Consider the following 22339-nt stretch of genomic DNA (forward strand, 5'->3'; position numbering starts at 1 on the left):
AAATTTATTAGTACCTATGTTATAAAACAGGTATAGGTTTTATTTTATAGAAGCAAAATTTCAATCCAGGACTTAACTGTATCACCATTACATTATGTATAATATGTAAGAAGACGTAGGTACCTGATTGTATCACCTGAGATGCGATGCGTGAGATGAAACAAGTAGATATTTTAAATCCAAATGCACTCCAAAATTGCTTAGAAACCATGGAGTTTGACAACTTTAGTGGTATATGCTCCGTCGTGTTATACGATTCTGCCTATCCAAACTAATTGGCCAGCGTGTCTCATTCTGAGAGGAGTAACATAGTCACTAGTGAGTCACTGATGCATTGATGATGATTATACGATTTATCGTTACCTATAAATATCGTATCTTATAAATGTCACTTAAAATATGAATTAGGGTAAGTAGGTGCTTAGAGTAAGCTAGTATGGCCCGTTGTTGCAGTTCACGTAAAGATAAACAGAAAATAATGTATTGGGCAGCAAGCTCTTTAAACTTAGACCTTTTGTTTTAAAATAATAGGCTAATTAAGTGCATTATACATACAAACATATTTATTTAAAGATCGAAGTCTAAACTGTTGGGCCGTGAAAAGCCAGCAGACAGACAGACATACTTTTGCATATTTATAATATTAGTAAGGAAAGTAAGTAATAAGTATAATAATGTCCTTCCGACTGAAAGGCTATGGCGGCCCGTCTCCATTAGTCAACTAAAAAGTAAAATGACTCCTAGACCACGAGGCAATTGAATGAACATGTAAAAGCGATTATATTATGCTGGAAGTGCTTGATTTATGTGCAAATCTTCTCATGGGACCGAAGCTCCAGGCTCAAACGTGTTTCGAAAAATTGAGTTCAAATCCCTGAGGTTGAACTTAACATTGGCGATACTGAACCAACTTTGAATGGAGTTTCATATCATCATCTATCCATCGATTTCTATATGGTACTAATTTTTTTTTTATTGAAAATATTACCTACAATAAAATTTAAAGCTGAGCTTATCTAATTACTAAACAAATAATACCCGCGTGAAATGGTGCCAAGAATACTGGCTGCATTTGCACGCCGGACAGCCTGACTAAGAAATGTATAAAAACAAGTCGTAGTTCAAATAATTAAACTTTTGACTATCCCGTCGAATAAAACGAAATATAAAAAGTAACATTTTGCATATTATTTGACCTCATCCGATCAAACTATCACCGCTGTCGAACATGCTAACCATTAAGGTCGTAGCTCATTTACACGACACCGTTCCCACACAACACACGCACGGTTCCACCTCAAATCGAAGTGGCCGCTAGTTGTCCACGTGCCGGCAGCTAGCAGCAAGCTCGCTGTTCACGCGATGGCAGCTAGCAGTACGTCGTCTCTCTACTGCGCACGTACAACTTGCTCGAGTGGTCCGCACGCTGTAGACGCGTGGTCGCTCGCTTGAAGCGCGTGGTAAGCGAGACGTCAACCATCGAGTGGCAAGCTTGCGGCAAACTCACATGCTGAGCGTTGTTTGCAATTGTATATTGTCACTGTAAAATGTATGTATAGAGTACGACTTTCAGAGATTGGAAAGAACACTTCGACAAAATTCCTGTAGAAAAAGTAATATGGCATCAAACATTTCAATGTGAGCCTCCTCATATACCTTGGAGCAGTTATATACGAATGAAATGCAAATATGCAGTCTACAGTCTTAGATCAGGGCTCATTCCAGCCAACAAATTCGGAGTTTGTAAATAACAGAATTTAAAACAAATCCATATTGGAATGTTTATTGTTTTGCCTTGCGGGAGCTGTCGTGTAAGTGAGCTGCGACCTCTAGACCTACATACATTACCGCTAACAGGTACACACGAAGTTGTTTTATTTGATAACATGTGCTAGCAAATTGAGTTCGCGCCCCGCGAGACCGAAACTCAATATTATAATTCAAACACACGGAAATACTCTGGCGTGCAATTCCGCGCACACTATTCAAATATGTATATTATTTGCGAAAATCAAAAATTACCCACTTGATTCCCGTAACTTCGTCCGCGTGGATTTCATCACCATTATGACGGCCTTTCTAGCAAGTAACCTGTGGTCTTATTAGTAGGAGGATTCCCGGCTATTTGGAATTTTATAATTTCACTGGTCTAGTCTGGTGGGAGGCTTCGGCCGTGGCTAGCTACCACCTTACTGGCAAAGCTGTGCCGCAAAGCGATTGAGTGTTTCGGTACGATGCCGTGTAGAAATTAAATGAATCGTGTCAATAGGTAATAGGAATACCTATGGGTTTAATAAAAACTGCCATACCCCTTCCAGGTTAAGAAGGAAAATCATAGGAAAATTTTACCTCTCATGAACACCCCTAACCCCGTTTTGTAACAAACATAATATTTATATTTTTAGCCCTCTTATCTCATAAACCTCTTACTGATGTTACAGCGTCGTCTACAAAGAGGCTATACAAAACTGTCACGTGCGAGGCAGACATTATTTCCGAACAAAGTAAAAGGAAAAATTTGGGAAAAATCCACCAACACAACGGGAGAATCATGCAAAAGGAGACGTTAATGCCTACGTGTCTTTTGACGCAGCTCGCGTTTTTAGGGTTCCGTAAACAATTCAAGGACCAAAGTCTTCGAACAGTGCTTGCTAGTGATGGCATACGGATCCGAGACATGGTCGCTAACTATAGGTTCAGAGTCACTCAGTGAGGATGGAGAGAGCTAAAAACTTCAAGTTTCTCTACGCAACCAAATCAGAAGTGAGGCGATCTGAGGAATCTGAATAACCGACATAGCTCAATGAGTTGGGAGCTAAAGTGGCAAAGCCCTCGTGGATTTAGATTTCAAAAAATCTTGTTAAACGTTTTTGATTTTCTGACATAAAAGGTCGTATTCTTTCAAATCAAATCAAATCATCATTTATTTGCTCAAATGTAGGTAGCATAGATTTTACAATTTATTTTAGTGTCACTACACTTGCCATGTAATGGCGTGCAAATATTTTACATAAGCAATGTAAACTACACTAAATAGTTTAAATGTACATTGAATATGCTCAAAATACCTTACACCTTACAGTCATACTTAGGTAGGTATACATATACATAGTCATAAAAAGGTCTGATTTCACAACACCATCATTACTGTTAAATAAAATATAATTTAGAGCTCTTAAAATTAAAATTAAAATGTAAATAATTTAATAAATCATGTATTATCTATGTGAAATGTCAACAAAAAAGTCACAAGAGTATACAATTAACATACTTAATAATTGATTAATAGACTAGTTCCTCATAATAAATCATTTAGTGTTGAAGAATTCATTTAAACTGTAGAAACACTCATTTAAATTAATTAAAGGAATTATGAGTTTATTTGGATACCTTGTGTTGAAAACCTTCTGGCTTTTTTTTGTGTAGAAATCAGACTTATTTTTTTGAACAAATAGGCTTATCTCATAAATGTATTATCATAATTATCCTAGTCATAACAATTTCTTTTTTGCATGGAGTTACAATATCATAATCATAAATCAATAATAATAAAAAATCATAAATCAATCAGTAACAATAAAAAATCATAAATCATAAATCAATAATAATAATATGTCAGATCTTACAGCTATCTAAAAAATCTTTAACGCTATAAAAACATTGGTCAATTAAATAATCAAATAACTTTATCCTAAACTTCGACATTGGTAAATTTTTTATGTTATCAGATAACTTATTATATAGGGTGACAGCCATACAATATGAATTACGAGAGCATATCGCTAGTCTTTGTCGTGGTATTTCCAATTTAAATTTTTGTCGCCGGCTTTCGTTGTCAGGCTTCCTATCAAATAGATGCTCGTGTTTCTTTACGAATAGACATGTCTCAAATATATATAGACATGGCAAAGGTAATATCTTTTTCTTTTTAAATAAAGGCCGACATGGAGCTATTATATCCGCACCACACAGTGATCTGATACATTTTTTTTGTACTCTGAAAGCATTTATAATATCGACAGAGTTACCCCATAGTATTAGTCCGTAACGCAGTATAGATGCAACATAGCCATGGTATGCAGTTGTGGCTGCTTCTTCAGAGATTGTATTTCGTAGACGATATAGTGCAAATACGAACCTATTAAGTTTTTTACACGTAATATGTATATGTTCTTTCCAGTTACAATATTTATCTATTGTAATCCCCAGAAAAGTTGCCGACGGCACGACATTTATTTTTTCATTATTATAGTTGATGCTAAGGTTAAGGGATGAGCTATTATAGGTCTGGAATTCCACTACTTTTGTTTTATTTAAGTTAACGCAAAGGTTATTCATGTCAAGCCATTGAATAATTTTGTTTAGTGCAATATTGATGTCTTGTTCAAGTTCATTTTTTATTTTACTTTCAACTATTAAGGTAATATCGTCAGCAAAAAGGATTGTATCATTATTAACCGTGTCTGGTAAGTCATTGATATAGAGCAAAAACAGCAGCAGTTTCGACATTTTGTACGATAAATAAAAAAATATTATGAATAAAATTTAATAAAAATTAGTTTGGAATGTACAGGTAAAGCCTTTTCATGTGATACCCCACTTGGTATAGTAATCTTACTTTGAAAGTTGAAAACACTAAATATTTGTTCATGAACAATTTTAATTTTTTTCGTGATTGAACCACAAATTCACGGCTTTCAGATTTTTTCCTTTACTTGTGCTATAAGACTTGCCAAATTTCATGATCCTAGGTCAACGAGACTACAGGTTTTCTTGCCAGACACGACAGACAGACAGACAGACAACAAAGTGATCCTTTAAGTGTTCCGTTTTTCCTTTTGAGGCACGAAACCCAAAAAAAAAACCATTTTATTTGAGGCCCATTGTTATGAACCATCGATGTTATGAACCCTACAGTTACTGAGTATCTAACTTTCTATGAAATTATCTGTTTTCAAATTCCTACAGAACCCTTACATTATGCGTGTCTCAAAACATACTTGACATTTTTGGTTTAGGTATTTTTGTTCAGTATGTTGGTTGTGTTGTTTTTCATATCTCACAAGTCCGGGGTATTATCCGGAAACGGAGCTAACGATGTTACAGAGACTTTCATTTCCGGTGGCATTATGCTTCAGTTTTTGCCGATCTGAGTGACACAGAAATACAAAAGAAAGGACTCGATTAAACCAATTATCTCTACCATTGTCTCTGCTGTCTTTCTACTATCATAAAATTGGAAGAGCTATAATATAATGTGGCTAATTCTCTTGAAGATAGTCTCTAAACTAATCTTAATTGAGCTCTAACTCTAACATTTATAGTCAAGATAGGAGCTTTTTTAGGGGGAAAGTGTGTCGGTTTGTCTGCCAGTCTGTCTGCATATCTGTCTGTTCGTCTGTTAGCTTTTTACGGTCCATAAACTGATTCTGGCGAATTTGATACAGAAATAGCTTCTATCCCGGAAAGAACATGGTTACTTTTGGTTTGTTAAAATTGAGGAGTTCCTCCTGTCCTCCTGAAATCCTGAAAGTTAAGCGGACGAAATCGCGGAAGTATCATCTAGTTTTAAAATAAGACTTGATAATACTTTTTTATAGACTAGTTAGGTATAGGAAGTTGGGCAAGAGTCAAGTTTTATCTCCCAGAAGACAAAACTTGCAGCCGCCCTAAAAACCGGTCAAACTTTGTGAGTTATAGACTTTGAAACCATCCAACCGATGTGCCCCAAACTGATTTAATTAGAAAGGCAATAATGCGAAGATGGTTTTAGACTACTAAAGAAATCCATTAGGCACATTCTTTTTTTAGCGTATTAGTACACGCCGGGTATCCCCTAAAGTCAAAGTTATTTATCGAAATTGGGCACTAGTGTACACTTCTTGATTGTCAAAATGATGTAGGGGTACAATTAATTCCGCTAACTTAAAACTAAAGGTACGAGGGTTCCAAGCGCACCCAGGTCTGAGAAGAGCCCACAACAAACTCAGCCGGATATTCTACCTAGAAATACTCAATAATTATTATCACCACATTGGATACGACATAGAAAATGATTTAATTTATAGTACCCACTGCCGTCCACCGCACCTAAAGGTACAACTACGCGTATTTACAGAAGAAAAAGTTCGGTTAAAGTTTTATCGTGTTTTATTCCACCGCTTGTTTTTTATAACTTCGCCTTAAAGCTGGCTTCGATACAATCTCCAAAGCACCCACACAATACAGATTTGAGCATTGGATAACGCTGTGTAACCGCCGCCTGAAATCTTTTAATCCTAACGGCTGAAGGCATTTTACTTTCACTTCGTGGGATTTTTGAATGCGAATACACGAAATTATGGTGGAATTTCCTTTCAACAAGATCATTTCGTAAAAATCGGTTTTTATAAATATGTATTAGCAAAATCGGAATTATTTTTATACTCGCCAACAATAATTGAATTTTAGTCCCGCTCATCTTTGCCTACGTGCTATTTGAAATTTAGGTATACGATTGTCTCAAGTGGCATTTTACTAGTACTTTATAGAAGCTTTCATTAAGTTTATAGACAGACGTGAACCCAGAAGACGCAGGTTCGATTACTGTCAGATTCGCAATTTTTGATAGGTAGATATATATTTAACAAGTGTAAATTAAAAATTTTCAACACCCCCGACAAATCATTTTCAAAATAATAATTATGTATATCTAGGCAACGTCCATCTTGACAGCTTGACATTTGTCAATTGACACTTGAATATTATGAACCTAAGGGTTATCTAACCTTCTTTTCTACAAGAAAACTAGAAAATAGCTGATAACTTTTAAACGGCTGAACCAATTTTTTTGGATTATAGCTAAGAACACTCTCGATCAAGCCACCTTTCAAACAAAAAAAACTAAATTAAAATCGGTTCATTCGTTTAGGCGCTACGATGCCACAGACAGATACACAGATACACAGATACACAGATACACAGACACACAGATACACAGATACACACGTCAAACTTATAACACCCCTCTTTTTGGGTCGGGGGTTAAAAATTGTTTTTCGTGTTTCGATATGATCGATCGAATTATAATATTATGTACCCTGCGAAATGCGGTTCACCTACGAATCTGCTCATTTCTGATTTGATCACGTAGAGAAACCAGCATAAACCACTATACCCAACTATATTGCTCATTTCACTTCCATATTTCACTGTCTTTATTTCAGTCTAGCATACTTTAGGAACGCTTACGTACTTTTAACACTAAGTGCATTCACAATCTCACTAGTTCGTGTCAATAAAATGTCTGCTCTTTTTGAAGTCAGATAACAGTTTGTGGCGTAATTTGGCGTTTCAGAGCGCGGAGTAAAACACTTTACGTTTATTCACTCTATTTTCACTATGCACTTCTCAAAGGAGGGTAATGTTGAGTCTTGTTAGTATAATACGAATGTTTTTATGCTGAACGACACGGGAAAGATACGACTATTCGGTGAGAAGTGACAGGCTTCAGACATGGATAAAGAATTTACTCCTGACGATCACTTTATTGCAATGCTTTGAGCGTTAGTATCCTTTTGTGGTCTTGTACTTTCATGCACGAATCGCTTTTGCTCAACGTTTCTGATACAAACCGGTAAGGTGGAAAATGCCACATAATTAATTTCAAGGCAAGAGTGAATAGGCATGTTTTAGGCAAGTGCACTTTAATCTAGATTCTAGACCTTATCACTGCTTTCCATATCTTCCAATAATTGCGTTGTCTTTCTTTACATACATAATTTTTATGAGCACTTTGATCTAAGATGCATGGCCTATGCAGTTATGTCGGTTACTCTGGTTCCCCTAAGGATCTCTTCATTTCTAATTTGATCACGTAAACTCCAGGCATTGCTCTCTCTCTCACCAGTTATTATGAAAATAAAATGAAAATTATATGCTAAAAAATTGCATAATTTCATAAAATGTTTCGAATTTTATGTCGAATAACATAAATGGAAAGTTGTAAAGTCTAGCATGAAAATGAGCCACCGTATATTAAAATTGTTGAAGAGAAAATTTGAGGTGTAAATTAACATTCATCAAAAAGATAAAAAATATTCACTCTTATGATGAATAGCTTTTGTGAATATGAATAAATGCTTCTGTGATAAGGGTTTAAGTAATTACAAAAATTCTATTATAGTACGCAAGCTATTCATAGTTAGCTAAACTGCTGTTGGCTGATCATTCATCGCTGGCAACATGCACCCTGTTCAAAGATTGTCGATTTGAGCTACTGTTGAATAATTATAAAAAGCCATAGTCAAAGTCAAAATCATTTATTCAAAGTAGGTACAATTGTACTCCTTTTGACGGTCGAAATTGTTAAATTAGTCACCACGCTGGTCAAATACGGATTTGGTACACCTTTGAGAATAAGAAAGCGCACAAGATTCTTCATGATGTTTTCTTCACCGTCAAGAGAGGTTTTTCATAGAGTGCTCCAAAGAAACGTAATTTGGCTCTCAGTTGAATATTAAGGTGCCTTCTGCCGCAGACGGCCGCGCTGTGGCCACGCGTCACTTTCCTGATGTTTTGCAAATCGCGCTCCCGGGAAAGCCAGCCAGAAAAGGCAGGAGACTTTAGTCCGATGTCACTGGGAGCGTCCTGGTAAAGTCAGGCATGTCAACGCGTTGCTGATGTCCATGCCGATTTCCTCCTACCTAGTGGAACAAAACGCACATAAGTACCTACTTTGAAAAGTTAGACCGTAGTATCTAAGGATTCGAACCTTGGTCCGGTCGGCAGCTAAAGTTTTAATCACTAAGCTATCACCGTTTATATTCGAACATTAGCCCTTATGAAAGGGATTAAATCAATATGCATTTAGATCCTGATAGAACATTCCATACGGTCTACCTACTCATCACAACACAGATGTGGGAGGCTGGAGACAATTAATTAAGCGCAAATGTTCGACACGGACGCAGCTGCCTCGTGTCATTGTATAGTGGGCGCCTACAATAATACATATGCAATTTCCATGAACAATATTATGTGTATGCCTCATTTACAATGTAATTACAGTATATTTTGTACCGTGAAAACAAGCCGGCCAAGTGTGAGTCAGACTCGCGTATCGAGGGTTCCGTACTCGGGTATTTTTTCGACATTTTGCTCGATAAATCAAAAACTATAAATAAATAAAATAAATAAAAATCTGCTTTAGCTGTACCTACAGGTAAAGTCCTTTCATATTATGATATCCCGCTTGGTATAGTTAGTTATCTTACTGTGAAAATTGAAAAATATTTTTGATGTAACCATAAACCACAAATTCACGGTTTTCGGAAAGACCTACCTTTTGCCAAATTTAATAATTCTAGGTCAACGGAATGTACCTACCCTACAGGTTTTCTTGACAGACACGACAGACAGACATACAGCAAAGTGATCCTATAAGGGTTCCGTTTATCCTTTTGAGGTACGGAACCCTAAAAACATAACAAACAAAATCTGTTGATGGTCAAATCAAACTATAACGGTAACCATCTGTGATCAACTCACCCTGGACCTTAAACATAAACATTGATTTCAACTTAAATTTTATTAAAATACCGAGAAAACAATGGCACAGTTTTCGTCAGCCCTTTATGCTATGCAATTGTGCACGCTCGCCGAAACGTTTCGTTTTACAAAGACAAAGGCCTTTAAAACTCTTTAGTCTTTGTGCACTGGCAGCAGTCGTAGTCACAGAATTCAAAATTCACTAATAGAAATGGTACTTAACAGCTGTTATTAACCTCGGTAGGTACACAATGACTAGATGGTAATGGCTAGTGCTCGCTGTTTTCGAATTGCGCTGTCATCTACTCGTATATCATCATCGATCCATTACTGGCCCACTACTGAATATGGGTCTCTTCTCAGAATGAGAAGGGTTTAGGCCATAGTACAGCCCTGGCCAAAAGTGGATTGAAAGAAAAAAAAAACTTTATTTTGTAAGATGAGCCCACACATCTCATGTTATACCGCTTAAGGGTTGGTTATCCCTACACATAACACACCTTTGAAAATATTATGGAGAACTTCAGGCATGCAGGTTTCCTCACGATGTTTCCTACATCGTTAAAGGAAGTGTACAACTTCGAAAAACTAGAGATCGAATTTAGAACTCTCTAAATAGGATACCGCGGCGTCTTACCCATTACCGCTATTGTACCTATGCGCCGATGTCTATATGAAAACCGCCAGTGACAGTGTATCTCCAACTTATACAAAACAAAATGAAAAGGCATCCAGTTTATAGTAAATGACACTACAATGCTGTGAAACTAGATTTTTCTAGATTTTTTTATCGATTACGTTAGCCTTTGACTGCAATCTCACCTGGTGGTGAGTGATGATACAGTCTAATTCGGACGTGGGCTAACTTAGAAGGGGCAAAGCAGTATTATTAAACCTATACCCATTATCAGTCTCTACATGGTATCAATAAAATCGGCTGAAATCGCTTGGCAGTACGACTTTGCCGATAGGGTGGTAAGTAGCCACGGCCAAAGCCTCCCACCAGACCACAGTATATTTGTTTTTGTACCTAATATCTATAAAATATAATGTACCTAATAAATGAAAATGCAATGATGTTTCACTACACATCTGGACAGCAAACCACGCTTGATTATCACTTCTCTACGTATTCTGAATTCTGTGATCGCAGTAATCCGGGATGAAAGCGAGTGCACAAACGCCATCCACCTCCACAATGCTAGACAATGGCTGCATATTAATATTCCAGTGTTTAAATAAAGAGTTAAGTACGACGTAATGTATCATTGTATTCTTTCGGCTGTGCAAACTAAAAACATAGCAATGGACTTAAACAAAATTACACAGGCGAGCAAAAAAAAACTAGCCCTCCTCTTTAATAGCGTGCCTTAATTATCTATGCCCATATTATTACGAATGCGGTGTGCCATGTTTCATACAGTTCCATACATTACAACTCTACAGTACACGCTACGTCTACGCTTACGCAACGATTACGCAGCCTGTGTGAACGAGCTATTAGTTCCCCGCCACTTACAGTATTGGGACCTCAAAAAGAGAGTAAAAAGATACATTCTAGGCAAACGCGCTCCACTTTAAGCTGCATCATGCCCTGCTTTAGTGCGATAGCAGTCAAGTGCATGCCTATAAAAAGAAAAAAATCAATGGTTATACTTACTCAAAAAGATTTATTTCTCTAGAATTTTTAGCACTAGATACAATCAATCAGCAATGAGTTCGGCCTCAAAGGTCGCATAGTTTTTTGTATTTATTACGTACAGCACGGGCCACGGCAGAGGCCTATAGTTTGTTACCCTTTGAACAGTAACGACTAACGAGGAAACACCTGTACAGAGAAAAATACAAGGTTCTTTGTAACGAGACAGTTCCATTGTGTAGATCGTTATTCATGTCTTTGTCGTTAATTTTATTTCTGGGTAAAATCGCCTTAACTATGTCTAAAATATAGAATTCAAATAAAACTATTGTAAGACGTTATGTTTTACAGTACCTGCTGATTTTTGTTGGCTCCTCTCAGTAGACGCTGCTTTCCGACACTGTAGTAGAGTAATTTCTGAGCTATAATTACGTATTTATTCGACGTAAGCCTGACTAGTTTCGAAGCCATCCGGGATCCTTTTTCGGGGTTCTGTAATCTGTACCTCATAAAGAAAAACGGAACCCTTATAGGATCACTTTTTTGTCTGTCTGTCAGTCTGTCTGTCCAAAAATTAAAATGTGTTCATGAACGAATAATAGTATTTTCAATTTTCAAAGCAAGATAACTATACCAAATGAAAGGGGTTTACGAGTACTTGTAAATTTTAAAACAGATTTATTATTTTTGATGCATAATAGATTTCCATTTATCATGCAAAATGTCGAAAAAAATACCCTAGTATGGAACCCTTGGTGCGCAAGTCTGACTCGCACTTGGCCGGTTTATTATTATTATACAACTGAGTAGCTTAGTAGAATAGACTATCAAAGGATCGTAAGAAACTGCCATAAAAGTGTAATCTGACGCCTGCCAAGTGGGCCCTATCGTCGAATTACTGAACTGAGCTTAACACCTGGGGCACACCGAGGTAATGTTCTAACTACATAATTTTTATTTTTATACTATCATCATCATCATTAATCCAGCGCTGGCGCAGTACTGAACATGAGTCTCCTCTCAGAATAATAAGAAGGCTATGGTCCACCACGCTGGTCAAGTGCGGATTGGCAGACGTCACACACCTTTGTGACCACGATTACTCATACAATCATGAATCGATTTTGGTGATTTTTTTTTGGTAAGTCATATTTCAGAGGTGGTCCCATTAAAATTTGGTGAAGATCTAATTAATATCATTGGAGATGGAGAATGGAATTCCTCAATGGTTAAGAGTAAATTGCTCGCAATCAGTGTAATGTTAGAGCTGCTTAGTAAACAGTAGGTTTTTAACTAGGCATAGCATATAATACATGAACACTAAAAATTATGAAATAAAAAACAATATAAAAACCAACTTTAATAACTACAAACACTAGAAATATAAAATAAAAAAAAATTATTTCCGAATATTATGTATACAATAGTTAATGTGGTTGTATAATAAAGTAAAAAGAATGAACGTTTTTATCATACACCAACAAGCATAACTATGACTCAGTGTGCCACCGGCTCACATGCCAAAGGGAAATGAAGGGTACGTTATCAGAGCTCTTATCTCGTGGCCCTGATCCAGTTTGGTCGATGTTTACATTTTAGCGTCCAAGATATACTCCTTATGTATCTCTAAAATATTATGATTTCTATTATATCAAATGCCTGAGTTGCGTTGTAATGTCCCTTTCAACTTATTTGTTCCATTCCATTCCATCAGCCTGTATGCGTCCACTGCTGGACATAGGCCTTTCCAAGAGCGCACCACCAAACACGGTCCTCTGCCTTCCTCATCCACCCGCTCCCTGCCACCTTCTTCAGGTCATCGGTCCAGCGGGCTGGAGATCGTCCCACACTGTGCTTACCGGTACGCGGTCTCCACTCCAGAACAATTAGTGTATAACTCCAAAAAATTAGAGACCCGTAATCGAATCCCCAATTTCCCGACATCCTGAACGGGAGGTTGAAATCTTCAGAGCAGCGAGCGATAGCTTAGCAGTTATTGAGATCAGTTCAGTAAAATCGTAATGAAAAACCGCAAAACAACTATCGGTAATAATTTCATTTTTTTGATTCACCATAAGCAAGCGCTAGACCACAATCACACCTGATGGAATGTGATGATATGGCCTAAGATGGGAGCGTTTACCTAGAAGGTGCCTATTCACTCTTTTACTAATTACTGAGATTCGAACTCTTGGCTGTAGTCGAGTTTAACAACAACACCATTTAGATGTATAATTCAGTTCCAATTAACTGAACAATATGGCTCCGCCCAGAATACAAAACATCTTATTTACCGAAGAAAAAAAGTCCCAATAATGATCTTTCTCATTTCGAGTTCATATGGGATGATAAGTTATGTACATAATCAGCGGCTAGTGCGTTGTGGCGGATAATATTCCACGCTCATACATTTTGTATTAAGTTTGTGGCGCCCGAGATTACGGGATTTGTACGAATATTGGAATTAATACCGCATTTCACAACATAAAAAAACCGGCCAAGTGTGAGTCGGATTCGCACGTGAAGGGTTCCGTACCATCGTACAAGACATACCTTAACACCTTTATGTAGGACTCTGCAAGTTAATAACGGTCTGCGCCATCTATACCTATGTGATTTAGTAAATTAAATTTTTCGTGAATTAATTTTTGTGTTGTGTGATATATCCACAAATTCACATTTTTTGAATTTTTTCCTTTACTTATGCTATAAGACTGTCTATCTGTCTATCTGTCAGTCTGTCTGTCCGTCCGTCCGTCCGTCCGTTGTGTCTATCAAGAAAACCTATAGGGTACTTACCTTAAATCTTATAGCACAAGTAAAGGAATAAATCTGAAAACCGTGAAATTGTGGTTACATCATTAAGAAATAAATTAAAATGGATTTAAATTTTCAAAGTAAGATAACTATAGTACCAAGTGGGGTATCATATGAAAGGGCTTTACTTGTATATTCTAAAACAGATTTTTTTTATACATTATAGTTTTTGATTTTTCGTGCAAAATGTTGAAAAAATACCCGAGCACGGAACCCTCAGTGCGCGAGTCTGACTCACACTTGGCCGGTTTTATATCTTTATACACTAAGGTTGTCTATTGGATTGCTTATAGAAGAGGTCACTATTTAAGCAATAAGGCCGCCTATTGTACACAGATCAATTTTGTTATATTTTTATGTGGTAATATTTTACTTTACTTTTACTTCTACTTATTATTCCTTGTGTATCCTGGACTTCAGGAAAGTAACGCGTGCTTCTATCCAACAATAATAAACTTTGTGCGGAAGTAGACCTACCTAAGGACTGGACCAAATGTTTGTAAATACCTAAGTACTCTGAAGGTTTCGGGTAACTTCGATTCGATGTAATTAGCAAAGTTCACGGCCGGGTTTGAATTCCAAATAATTTCCACGCTAATTAATTTTTGGTTGATGAAAAGTTATTTCGAAATTTTGTACACTCCATATTATGAAAGTTTAATTAAATATAATATTATCATAATAAATAACCTAAAATTAATTAATAAGGACAATTAACAATATCACTAGCTACCTTATTATAAATGCGAAAAGGTGTTTGTTCGTTGTTTTGTCCTTCAATCAAGCTGCAAAGGAGCAATAGACGTGAATTTTTGCATGAATATTAAAAGTAGGTAGTTTAAATATCTTTATATATCAGAAAAACAAAGAGTTCTCCATAAATTTTATTTAAGTTTTCTAGAAAATTTTGTACCCGTAAGAAAAATTATTTAAAGTATAATATTTTGTCAATTTTAAAATGATAGCTAAGAAAAATCTTTAAAAAACTACCGGCTAAACATTTTAACCAATGCCTTTAAAAAATATAACATGTTTTAAACTCGTGGTAAAGATAAATAACTTTTATGGAAATAATTTATTGAGTGTTATAAAAAACTTAATTTGCGAACGGGAATCTAAAGTGAAAAATTGAAGCGCATTCTTACTGCAAAGTTTACAAATATTTTATTTTAACACCTGGGGGTTTTCAACCCAGTATAAAGTAAAGCTTTAAAAGTGTTTAATTACTAAAATAACTAACATTCTCTTTTATATACATGATGCTATACGATAGAAAATAAACTGGTTTTTCCTGTGTTAACATTTTGCACACAAAATACAAATAAAAAGACGTGTTTAAAATAAAGAAAAACTACATTGTAAACACTTGTTATGTCTCCTTTACTTTGCTTATTTTATGATCTTACTTTTCATTCTACTTTATATAGCTTTCTTTTTTCCTGACTTTCTTACTCACCTACTTAGCAAAGTAGTAACACTATAGTTTTATTTAGAAAGCCCTTTTGCGCTACATTTTCATTGTTATTAAGAAACAACGCAGACAACTGATTTTATTGTTTGAAATGATTTATTTGACAACAGTTAATTTTAGGTGGTGATAGTTCTGTCCGATCTTATGCCAACTTAATACCGTATATTTTAAAAATAAAAGTGTTTTCTTTCTTTCTTATTTTTTAGGATCTGATCACATAGAAATCGCAGACAATAGAGCAAATGATTATGTTTAAAATTGAGTAAGTATTAGAATATTGCATCAATTATTTACTCATTTCAAAATAGGCGCACAGTACATTTTAGTTTGATTTTACAATAACTCAAAATTTAATGAACCCCCGACACAAAAACCTCTATAAGAAAACTAGAAAAGAGCTGATAACTTTCAAAAGGCTGAATGGATTTTCTTCGATTACAGCTAAGAACACTTTCGATCAAGCCACCTTTCAAGTAAAAAAAACTAAATTAAATCGGTTCATTAATTTAGGAGCTACGTTGCCACAGATAGATACACAGATACACACGTCAAACGTATAACACCCCCCTTTTTGGGTCGGGGGTTAAAAATAGAATTTATGGAAGTGATCTATTGAATGGCGAAAATTATAAATATTTACGTCGTTGTAAAACTAAAGCAAGGACAGTTTCAAACGGGCCCTAGCCTGAGAAGAGTCCGTATCAACTCAGCTGGTTATTTTTTTTTTTGCTAATACATATAATTTCAGAGTTCCACCAGATCCATTCATTGGAACCAGTCATTGAAAATTCTTCTTACATAGTTCAATTCTATAGGACGATTTTTAGTAGAGTAGCAAGTATTTTTTTTTATTATTTGATTAGATTAGATCGTCTATTATAATATATCAGCAGTCGGCGGTAGACTTTAGAAAGATAAAAACTGAGCAAATAAAAAGTAAGTGAAAGACGTGTTCTACTTAATACAGCGTTATCAAAACGTCAGACAGAACAGGGCAAAGTTCAACAACTACAATTGTAAATTAAAAATTTATAACACCCCCGACAAGTGAAGGTTACAGTAACTAGAAAAGAGCTCACAACTTTCAAACGGCTGAACCGTTTTTCTTGGATTATAGCTAAGAACACTCTCGATCAAGCCACCTTTCAAACAAAAAAAATTAAATTAAAACCGGTTCATTAGTTTAGGAGCTACGATGCCACAGACAGATACACAAATACACACGTCAAACTTATTATACGCCTTTTTTTGGGTCGGGGGTTAAAAACCTCACTACTTTTGAAAATACTGCCACGGACTATGGGTTCATATTCATAACGTCAATAAATATGTATCCTACCTAAATAATATACATATTTGGCCTGCGAGTTAAACGTGCGACCAGTTGTAAAATATGTATTTTATCCACCAGTCCTTAACAGCTTGCAATGTTTGTACAAAAATTGCAAAAACCAAAAAACTTCGAATGCTGTTATAAAATTTGCAGCTGCGTAAAACGCAGTCTTGTAAAATACTGAACGCGACACCCCGCCGTATTTGCCTTAACTACTAACATGGGGGCTCTACCTGCCTGAAGTCATCACCACGAGTTTTTTTTTATTCCGGTACAAAATAATAAGTCCTTGACTGCGATATCACTTGGTGGTAAGTGATGATGCAGGCTTAAATGGAAGTAGACTAACAGGGAAGAGGTATGGCAATTTCATTAAGCCCATACTCCTGAACAGTTTCTACGAGGTTCTACAGAACGCTAAATCTCTTTGCGGCACAAATTTGCCAGTAGTCTAACTACAGTCGAAGCTATACAATTCATTTAGCAACTTAACATTATGGTGTGATGCTGCGTAGAAACTGGTAAGAAGATGAGTTTAATGAAACTGCCATCTTCTGTCCACGTTTGGTCTCTTCCATCCCAGACTGCAGAATAATCAAATAGCAGTTTCTATATACTGATACAAGATGGCGTCACAGGTACCTATTTTCAATCATTCAGTATAGACCTGAATCGTGCAAAAGAGTTCCAACATACAAAGGTCAGACCAGCGGGATACCAGTCCGAAAGAAAATCTTTTACTGCTACAGTCGAGCCCCCATCAGCTGTTTCCACTCAAAATATATTACCATACATAAATATTTACGCATATTCAAAATGATCACTTGATCAATGTACCAAGCAGAATCGGTGGTTAGAGTAGCTGGGCCGGCCCAATTTCTATAGAACGATTGCATCAGTCTAAGCCAATCTGCGGTTTAGTTTTAAACAAAGTTGGTAAAATTTATTCCTGTGCTAACCGGAAACGAAGTGAAACAAACTTTCAAACGAAAATATTTTGCAGTTTCACATAGTTTTAACGGAAAGTTAAACACATTAAAACTGCGGCACGGGTTAAATGTTTTTAACTTTTCTGTTTAGTGTTTATGTTACTGTCACTAAACGTTTAACGAGCTAACGACATTATAAATGTGCAAAGTGGAAAAACATATACTTACTTATAATACTCTGTATTTTATTTATGCTATTAGAAATGGGAAATGAAGTTGGTAAGTTTGAAAAGGTTAAAAAGGGGAAAGGTAAGGTAGTTTTATTTTTGTGTGTTAACCCCAAATGCGTTGCTTCCGGGTGGAATGCGTAAAAGCATTTCCCAGTGGAAAAAAAGGATACTAGGACATGTGCTATCAGCCAGGTAACCTCCTCGTGTACCTGATCAGGATAACAGCAGCGTTTGGGCCGATGTACATGGGTTAACAATTTAACTCTTTACGGGATATTGTTAGCGATTACTGCCGCCCATGAACAGTACCGGAGGAACCGCCAATGCGTTGCCGGCCTTTCAGGAATTTGTTGGTCCACCCCTTGAATAACCCCATAATAAAAAAAAAGTATTTTAATCGGCGAGATATTTTAGTAGAAAAGTCTCTACCAGTGTTAGTAAAAGGAACAAATGCAATAAGATTTCTTCTTGATGGCTGAGCTCGGTTTCTATAATCGTAGTTTCACTGAATTCTAGTAGCTTTTCCTTTTTTTAAACCTTTTCAAACTGGGATTTTTCGCGGAAACACTTGGGGAACGTGAATCGGCTCAGTACCCTCAGTATAAGAATTTACTTCTCACAACGTTGATAGTAAATGATCATTAACTGCCTTGTTTTAATGCTCAAGTTTGTTATTTTACAGCCAGCGCTTCAAACGGAAACGTTGCGAAATTAATATCAATGACGAACTGAATTTTTGACGTTAAATCAAGACTATTTAGGTTCATTTTGCTTTGACATTATTTTCGACTCTCGAATACTATCAAAATGGGTGAGAAATAAAATCTTATACTGAGGGTAAAGGATTTTGTTTAGGTATATTCGAACACCGGTAGAGCGATTTCAACGCATCGCTTACCCTTTTGCTGCGGTGAATGTCGATATGTTTTTATTTTTTATTTCTATTATTTTAAAACAATACGCGAGTGCATGCTTTTGTGGTGGTCTTTTTTGGTGAAAATCTGCATAGGTGCAGCGGCTGTTTTACGAGGGTTTATTTTGTTACGAAAAGTGTTGAAATCGAGGCCGAGATCCATATTTCATGAGTTTACTAACAGTTTTGAAAACTAATTTTTAGAGTTCCGCACCTCAGAAGGAATAACGGAACGCTTAAAGGTTCACTTTGCTGTCTGTCTGTCTGTCTGTCTTCCTATCTTTTCGCTTTTCGTCGGCTATAAGACCTACCTACCTGATTTTCATGATTCTACGTAAACGGGAAGTACCAGGTTTCTTGACAGACAGACAGACAACAAAGTGACCCTATAAGGCTTCCTTTTTTCCTTTTGAGGTACGGAACCCTAAAAATGTTACTTGTACTTGCAAATAGTTAATGTATTGATTCGCATTGTTCACACATCACGCATATCGCTCCTGAATGTTCCGCCCGTAGGTACTCGTAAATGTAGATTGCAATGACACGCTCGACTCGGAATATAATCCTACTCTATGCTCGGAACTAACAAAGAGCGCACAGGTTATCAGTTCTAGATTTAACAAGAAGAAAAAGACTAACTTCAGGTTAATATTCACAACAAACTTCGCATAAATGTACAAGGTACCCATTGTGTACATTAACTTATAAAGTGAAGTAAGGCGAGCGTACCTACAATTAAAGTTTTAATAGAGTACAGTGGAGTTAGTGTAGTGTTTGAGTTGGAATACTCGTATAATCCCAGGGGAGCACGTGTCGCCACTTCACTGCGATAGAATAGTTCAACTTTTTTTTTCTTAAAAAAAACCGGCCAAGTGCGAGTCAGACTCGCGCACTGAGGGTTCCGTACTCGGGTATTTTTTCCAACATTTTGCACGATAAAGCAAAAACTATTATACGTAAAAATAAATAAAAATCTGTTTTAGAATGTACAAGTAAAGCACTTTCATATGATACCCCCCTCGGTATAGTTATCCTACTTTGAAAATTGAAACACATTTTAATTTTTTTTTACATTATATAACTACAAATTCGCACTTTTCAGATTTACTCCTGTATTTGTACTATAAAACCTACCTACCTGCCAAATATCATGATTCTAGGTCAACGGGAAGTACCCTATAGGTTTCTTGACAGACACAACGGACAGACAGACAGACAACAAAGTGATCCTACTAGTCTAGTGACTAGACGTTGAACTATTTTTCAGCTCTGGAGTCCGGGTTTGATGCCCAGCGTTTTAAGTTCTTTCCAATATCGACTAAAGAAATGATTTTTTGTGTAGTTTGGCCACGTGATCGCAAACGACTGTGATTGGCCGAATGGTTGATGACGTCAACTGTTTGTAAACTCGTAGTCTCAACAATCGTCGACGACCAAAGTTTATGGGCAGGTGACGTCACGATGACATATGAGACGCCGTATTGTTAGGAAAGCGTTTTCGCGGGATATTGAAATGATATTTTTTGTTTTCGTTTGTCTTGCATTATAATATGTAATGGAACGTAAAGTACATATACATTTTCTGTAGAGTCCTTAGACGTACTACAGTTTTCAAAAACCTGTCAAATATCCTAATGCACAGCGGTTTGGGCGCCACAAAGCACCGGAAACGCATCATGTGCCCTCAGTCTTACCTAAAGCATGTTATCACATCACATCACACTTCACACTATCACACTAATATTATAAAGGCGAAAGTTTGTATGTGTGTGTGTGTGTGTGTGTATGTTTGTTACTCCTTCACGCAAAAACCACTGGACGGATTTGGCTGAAATTCAGAATGGAGATAGATAATATCCTGGATTAGCACATAGGCTACTTTTTATCCCGGAAAATCAAAGAGTTCCCACGGGATTTCAAAAAACTTAAATTCACGCGGGCGAAGTCGCGGGCATCGGCTAGTAATATTATAAAGGAGAAAGTTTGTATGTGTGTGTGTGTGTGTGTGTGTGTGTGTGTGTGTGTGTGTGTGTGTGTGTGTGTGTGTGTGTGTGTGTGTGTGTGTGTGTGTGTGTGTGTGTGTGTGTGTGTATGTTTGTTACTCCTTCACGCAAAAACCACTGGACGGATTGGGCTGAAATTTAGAATGGAGATAGATTATACCCTGGATTAGCACATAGGCTACATTTTATCCCGGAAAATCAAAGAGTTCCCACGGGAATTTTAAAAAACCTACATCCACGCGAACGAAGTCGCGGGCATCAGCTAGTAAAGCTATAAAATAAAAAAGCTCTATAAGTGCAATAAAGTAGCAGCTAACTTAGCATATTATTATCGCGCTGCAGCTTGGGCGAGGCGGCGTAATAGCTTGAGAGGAGCATTCAAGGGGGAACGCAGCTGCTTTTGCTTTATAATGTACAAAGTGTCTATTGCCATTTACGTCTTCAAAATATACTTGTTATGTCTTCTTTTGCTAGAGTTACTCCAATTTAAAGTTGTCTGTGATGCTCTGCAATTTTATATAATACTGGCGACCCACCCCGGCTTTGCACGTGTAGCTTATTACAATTTTCGTAGGGATCTCTAATTTTTATTTAAAAAGAAAATATAATTTAGCCTATGGCAATCAATCGATCAGCCTGTTTGACATAGGCCTTCCCAAAAGCGTGCCACCACACACAATCCTCGGCCTTCCTCATCTAATCTTCTTAAGATCATCAGTCCAGCTCAACTCTACTCCAGAACACGCCTGCCCCAGCGGCCTGTGGTTTAGGCTGTGTGTTGATAGATCAGTTAGTCAGTCAGAACAGATGCTTTTGCCTTTAGATTTTATTCCAAATTCCAAGCCAATTTGTCCTCTACTTTCCGTGTAGAAAATATTATATAAATGCACAACAAAATACTTAAATAAATGAAAACAGTTGTGTAGGTCTAAATTACATTTAAAAGTTTATTATAACTTTGGTTTCAAGCCTACGTCATCCGCGTTAAAGTTTCCGGCGTGGGGTACGATTTACAATTAAGACTGCAATTAATTAACCCATTTAAACTCGCTGAAATGTTGGGGTTTTCATTTAGAAACTTTGCTTGCGCACGCAATATATTTAAGAAACATTAAAGTTGCTAAACACCTCTTTTGACGACCTACCTTCAGCACTGTGGTATTATTAGTATACACAACTAGAGGATGCCCGCGACTTCCTCCGCGTGGATTTAGATTTTTATAGATCCCGTGGGAACTGTTTGATTTTCCGGGATAAAAAGTTGCCCATTTCGATCACAGGGACGCAAGCTACTTCGGTACCAAATTTCGGTCAAAAGCGGTAGGATTTTGCAAAAATCTTGAAACTTGAACGTATTTCTGTACTGCCTTGGTTGGCTGTAAGGCCACGATTACACCTGTAAGTTTTACTCACATAAGTAAGTAGCTTACGTAATTAATTGACAACAAAACTAAGGTAAATGCACTTAAAAGAGTG

The sequence above is a fragment of the Maniola jurtina genome, chromosome 15 (assembly GCF_905333055.1).
Source record: "Maniola jurtina chromosome 15, ilManJurt1.1, whole genome shotgun sequence".
NCBI lineage: Eukaryota > Metazoa > Arthropoda > Insecta > Lepidoptera > Nymphalidae > Maniola > Maniola jurtina.